Source organism: Falco rusticolus, chromosome 1 (genome assembly GCF_015220075.1).
Source record: "Falco rusticolus isolate bFalRus1 chromosome 1, bFalRus1.pri, whole genome shotgun sequence".
In the NCBI taxonomy this organism is placed as follows: domain Eukaryota; kingdom Metazoa; phylum Chordata; class Aves; order Falconiformes; family Falconidae; genus Falco; species Falco rusticolus.
In genome coordinates this window covers 13,826,163-13,832,391 of record NC_051187.1, presented here as the reverse complement: position 1 = coordinate 13,832,391, position 6,229 = coordinate 13,826,163, and the positions used below count along the sequence as shown (strand labels likewise).

Below are 6,229 nucleotides of genomic sequence, written 5' to 3'. Positions count from 1 at the left end.
TACGCCACCGGACCCCGGGAATGCTCGCTGCAGCTGCGGGGTTCCCTTCGCTCTGCCCTTCGCCCACTCGCAGCCCGGGCATTAATACTTTTTACCTCCGTATGCAAAAGCACCCACGTGGCTCAAGCTGTTAAATTATTTCTGTGTGACGCATTCCGCTTTGCTGTGGGAAATAGGGATGCATTTGCTCCGTTTGCATTTGGAAGCACGTTAGTAACAGCAGTTTTAAATATATTTTCATTAAATAGACGAGATTTTGCAGGAGCGCGCTTTTTGAGTGGGACAAAGCGAGTGCTGTGAATGTGTGGCTTAGGAAAAGCTCGTACAAGTTTCCCCTGCACAAGTAAGCCACTATGAGCTGTTGCATGGTTTAACCCCTTGAGCCCATAGCCTTCCCTGTGACGGGAGAGTGAGGTGTTACCGGAGCGAAGGGGTGCGGAGTACGCGGCGGGGCTGGAAGGGGGGACAAGGGAGCGGGGTCTTTCCTCCGGCTGCGTCTCCCCGCCCCCGCCTCCCCCAGGTAGCCGCTCTCGGCACAGCCCGCATCCCGCGGGCGGCCCCCGCCGAGCCCCGGGGGCCGGCAGGCTGAGGGGAGCCCGCGGCGGCACCGAGCCCCTGCCCGGCCCGGAACGGCAGCGCCAGCCCCTCCTCGGCCGGCTCCGGGCCGCGCTGCCCGGCGGGGCGGGGCCGGGGCCGGCGGGTGTGGGCGGGGCCGGCGGGTGTGGGCGGGGCCGGCCCGGCCCCGGCAGGCGAGCTCATTTCCGGCCCGCGCGGCGCGCCGGAGCGGCGGTGGCGGTGCGGGGCTTCCCCGGGAGCCCGGGGGACTTTCGGGCCGGGACGTGCGGCGGCGCGCTGGGTGAGCGCTCGGGCTGAGGGCGGCCGGGGGCCAGCGGGCGGGCGGGCGAGCGAGCGAGCGGGCGGGCGGGCGAGCGAGCGAGCGAGCGGGCGCGGCCGTCGGGCAGCGGCCGGCTGGGGGGGACGTGGCGGTCCGGCGCTCGGCCGCGGCAGGGAGCGCCTGGTGCCGGCGGCGGGCGGTCTGAGGCGGGCGGTCCGGCCCGGGACCGGCGGGGCTGCCGGCGGTTCTCGTCTCCCCGGCCGTGACGGTGGTCAGCGGGCTGCTCACGGTGCTGCCTTTTTTTTTTCTCGGAGCTGCGCCGCTACCTCAGCGGGGAGGCGAGGGGCGGCCCCGGTGCTCCCTTGCGGCGGCGGGGCCCGGGAGGGGGGTCGGCCCGCGGCGCCCTGCCGCCCCCCCGCCGCCCCCGGGTGCCCGGGCAGCCGCCGCAGCTCTGCGCGGGGCTTTGTCTTTCCGCCAGCGCTGGCCGGGCCGTGGCAGCGGGCTGGGGCTGCCGCCCCCCGCGGGCCGCAGGGGCTGCCTTGGGGCCGGCGGTAACGCTGTGGCGGGGGGGCTCGGGAGCCCCTTCAGCCCCTGCGAGCGGGCAGGGGAAGGAAAAGCAAGCCGGCGGCGGAATCCCCACCCTTCGCCCCCGCCTGCTGATTTCTCCAAAAAGTATTGCAAAGGGCAAGCGTTTAACTGCGGGGGAGGGTTGGGAGGCAGCAGCTCGGGTGTCTCGCTGATCCTGTGTCGTGACAGTCAGCTCCTGGGCCGCAGCAGCCGAGGGCAAGAGGCCTTTGGGTTTGCTTCCCAGTGAAACGGGGCTCTTTTGCTTTTTCTTTGTGCCTAGGTTCGTCGGGATTCGTACGCTGACAAATCGAGGGGAGCTAAACTGAAGGTCAGTCTAGATGTTACTTTCCCACGTGTGCCTCGTGCTTGTGCCTCGGACTGCTGACTGCGGAGGGATAGCTCTTGTACTTGCCGAGGGCCCACGAGGCTCCGTGTGCCCGCTGCTTCCGAGTGCTGCGCTGCTGCTTGGGCAAGAGCCGGGGAGGAACTGGTGGTCCCTCGTGGTTACGCAGCCAGGCCCGCTGGGCGCTTAAACCAGCGCGTCCAGTCGGGCAGTATTATTTTTCTAGATTGTAAATGAGCGTGAGGTATAAACCCCCTTCCATTTCTGTATGGCGGTGTACTTTGTCAGAGGGCTCAGTCACACCGACAGAGCCGGCACAGAGTTCCCTTGGGACTCCAGATTTGACTGTCTCGTTGAAAGGCTCGAGAGCCTGCTTTGGAGGTCACTTGACAAGGCTCAGCTTTGCCGTGATTTTTGTACGTGAATTCTGACTGTAATGCTAATGCCAGGCGTTAGCCTTTCTCCCGAAGTCATAAAAGCAGAATGAGCGTTAAGAATCTGATTGCCTTTTAACTAAATTCAAAGCAAAGTTGCAGGATGAAGCGACTGGAAGTCCTGCAAGTCTGACTGGGTATTACTGGCGTGCATGTTGTCCGCCTGTCTACCCGGATCGTTCCTGCCTCTTGTTCTGTTGTGGTAATTCCTTTGGGTAACGCTTTGAGCTCTAGATGTAGTGCATCTTGACTTCCTCCCGACCCCCTGAGATGTTACCGGCCTTTGCCTTCCTCACGTTTAACAGGGCGTGGGAAGGCCAGAGAGACTGGAAGCCTCGGCTGTTGTGTGCGGAGAAGCTGTCAGCCTTCTAAGAGAGCACGTAGCCAGCAAGCGCATCGTGGTGCTTCGGTACCAAGCTGATACCACAGGCCTCAATCTTTTTTTTGTGAAAAGGGATCACAAGGAAATGTGCTGATGTTGAAGGGGGGAAGAGGTAGGAGGCAGCTTTCAACCAATTTTAGGCTTAACTCCTGTGTTCCTGGGAATGGTTCTGGGCTTTGAGGGGTTTGCTTTTGGCTTTTTGCCTTAAGCGTGTCTACCTTTCAGGGCAACGCTTTCTTGGAAGTTGGAAACGGTGCTTCTGGGACACCAAACCAAACCGCGTAGCTGGGTGGGCCCTTTAGCGTGCTGCACCGTGCGTTTCATTCCCTGTAGGTCACTTGACCCCAGCCCGTACACGCTCTCCTGTTTGGCACGTTCTTACCCTGCTGGCTGAAAGTTTCTGTCTTTTCACTTCCTCAGCTTGCCACAGGCCATAACACTTGTGTGTTCATAGACCGCTTTCCTTGCTCACTGCTTTCAGATTTGAGCATCTATGCCATGGACGTACCAGGAGAGCAGCAGCTGGACGTAGAGCACAAGCCGTTTAAACAACGCTTGGATAAAGCTGCCAATCGTGTGACTCCAGAAGCCGAGAGACACGGTAAGATGCTATTCTGCCATTCTTGGATGGATGCTCTCACAGCCTTTCCGTCACCGTATGCCTGCTATGATATTCGTGGGAACAAGGGACGGCTGAATTCAGACCATTTTAAACATGACAAACTCTTGAAGAGTTTATAGGACAGAAGTCTATTAACTGGCAGATCAGGGAAGCTCCTGTTATACTCTGTACTTTTGCGAGGCAAGTCTTTGCCTGGTCCGTCTGAAATTGCAACAAGGACTCATGGCTGCATTTCAGGAATAAAGCTGTTGAGTGAATAGGATTTTCCTGCTAAAAATCAAGCAGCTGTTCTGGCAAAACTTGACTTCGATTGCATCTTTAAACCCTAGGAGGCTGACAAATGGGACGAGGTGGTTAGAGGAAAGAGCCTCTCTCCAGGGAAGGTTCCACGGACTTCAGCCTTAAGCCTAAACTTGCATCTGGCTACGTTTACTTTGTGTGTGTTAAAGCATACCTGTGAAATACATTTCTGTTGATTTATCGGCTAGTTACACGTTGGAGTAAGTGGTCCTTGGCTATATATAAACCTCTCCTCTGCATTTTTTACATGTTATGTCTTATGATTTACTGTTGTACCTCAATACAAACTAGGAATTACTCTGGTAGTGTTACAATCTAACAGTAATACCATCCTGACTTTGCCTTTCCAAAATGTGAGCTCCTTTTTAGCAGTTCTAGGAGACAGGGTAGTTCTGTGCATTGGTGTGAACTGAATTTGCTGATTTGTTGTCATTCAGATTTAACTTTTCTGTTCCTGAAGCTGAAAGGCTAAACTAAGCCAAGAGCTGATCAGTGGGTAGGTACAAGAGCTTCTCCTGTTGTCACAGGAATGTTATGATAGCCTTCTTACTATTGTGTCACTTAGCAGCCTTTCTGTATTCAGAGGCTGTGGCGTGACGAATGTAATGTCTGGGGGCAAACCCTGCTTTTCTGTACCCAATTCTCTGTTACCACATGTAGGCCTCCTGCCTTACTTGTGTTGCCAGCCTCCCCTGGGATTACTCGGTCTGAACCAGTTGCTCTTGCTCCTTATATTATCAACAGAGAGGAGAAGAAACTTGCAGGGACCAAACAGTCTCACACAGGAGAGGCATTTTGAAAGCGATCAAGTTGCATTGCATACAACAAGCAATTTCTTCTGCCGTCTGGAAAAAGGACATGGCTAGCTTGATTTTCATCGCCAGTGTGGCAAGTTGGATTGGATGTGTCCACCCATCTTCATGAAACTCTATGCTTATCAGTTTCTATTAGTAACACTTGATGTTCAGTCAGTTATTTAAATGGCAACTATAGCAGTATTGACTGTTAAGGAAAAACTTACACCTATGTGGGTACTGCTAGGCTTGATTTAGTCACACCTCAGAGCTGGGCCACCACCCTAGTGAGTGGCAGAGAACCAAGTGATACAGCACAGCTTTACACTTCTCAGGTCATTAGTCAACATCCAAAGTTTTTAGAAGTTTCCTTTAGTCCTGTCAGTTCTGCGAATCCATCACCTGACTGTCCCAGTTGATTCACCTGTTCAGTTCCAGTCTGCCTCTGTTCCAGGCTACTCGGATTGTGATCTTCTTTCTGCCAGCTTTAACTCACACACTCCAAGCAGTTCCTATTCACATATACCAATTTTTCTAAAAACACCTGTGTTTCTGAGAGCACCTGTGTGCACAAATTGATCATCTATTGTTTCTCTGTTCTCCCACTGATTAACTGGACTGGGTTTTAAACCAGCCTTGGATTAGGGCTATACAAGGGACGAGTCCTGTTTCTGCCATTTAGCAGCTTCAGCACTTTAGATTTCTTAATTCAAAATACATTTTCTTTAACAATTTCCTCCTTTTGTTTTATTATTGCATACCTGCAGTAGTTTAAAGCTAACATATTTCCAAGTTCTTTCTTGTAATTTTGCTACTAAGCCAGTCATACAAGTTACAGAACATTGCATTAGTGCAATCACAGACACAACTATAGAAATCACAACAGGTATCGTAATGATTGGTTTCTTTAACCATGTTGATAAGTCAGGGAACAAAGATGTTAATTCCTTGATACCAATATGCATGGTTGCTCAAATCTGAGAAAGAATTCTGCAAATATAATAAATATTGGGTTACCTGTTCACCTCCATCCAACAAACTTGTCTTTGCTGAGACATAAGTTCCCAGTTCTGCTATAATCCTTCCAAAAAGAATTTCTGCTGGAGAAACTCCAATTGGCTGCCTGGGAGTATTTCTTATATCCCATAAATCTAAATTTAAAGCTTCACGTCATTTTAACCCAGTCTGTTTACAAACTGTGACTAATTTCTCTTTGAGAGTTCTGTTCAACCTCTCTACCTGTCCTGAGGATTCTGGATGATAGGGAGTATGTAATTGTGGTCAAATTCCTAACAAATGATAAATCTGTTTTAATACAGCTGCAGAAAAATGAGCTTCCCTATCAGAATTGGATAGCTCTGGAACCCCTATCTAGGAATAATTTCCTTTAAGAGTGCTTTGACAACTGCTTTTGAGTCATTTTTCCAAGTAGGGGAAGCTTCCACCCATCCTGGCAATCCATAAACAACAAGTAGGTATGTGAACCCAATTACTTTAGGCATTTTAGCAGAATCAGTGTGAAGGTTTTGGAAAGGATACTTTGTTGCTGGTGGTGGCTTTCCCAGCAGTGTTGTCTTTTTTAAGAGGCAGATTCTTACATGGCCGACAGCTCTCACAAGTTCTTTTGGCTGCTGCATAAATTCCAGGGGTTGCCCACAATCATTGGATCTTGAGAGCAATACTTTCTGGCCCTCCGTGAGCTCTGTGTGCTGCCAGCGAGTGATAGGTAATAAATATCTCTTTTGGAAGTAGCAGTTTACTTCCTAATAGCCACTGTCCATCACATTGTTGTGCTCCAAATTTCTCCCAGGTTTGTGTTTCTTCTTTGGGTAGAACTTCCTAGAGATGAGTTACGTCTGGGAGTTCAGCCTTATCCTGTTCAGTCAGAATCAGTCATTGCTCAAATCACTTGCCATGCAGCAGCTTTTGCTGCTTGATCAGCCAAGGCATTT

General features: G+C 52.0%; 1 long non-coding RNA gene across 3 annotated transcripts; it reads left to right on the top strand.

The window, feature by feature from the left end:
* Window positions 1-739: 739 nt before the first annotated feature.
* LOC119158711 lies at window positions 740-3,445 on the top strand. 3 transcript variants are annotated; one of them, XR_005107952.1, is made up of 4 exons: window positions 740-856; window positions 1,683-1,730; window positions 2,485-2,673; window positions 3,043-3,445. It is a non-coding gene; the product is annotated as an uncharacterized LOC119158711 (long non-coding RNA). The 3 variants fall into 3 exon arrangements; XR_005107951.1 differs by having other exon boundaries at window positions 2,982-3,445; XR_005107953.1 differs by lacking the exon at window positions 1,683-1,730 and having other exon boundaries at window positions 2,982-3,445.
* The last annotated feature ends 2,784 nt before the right edge of the window (window positions 3,446-6,229 follow it).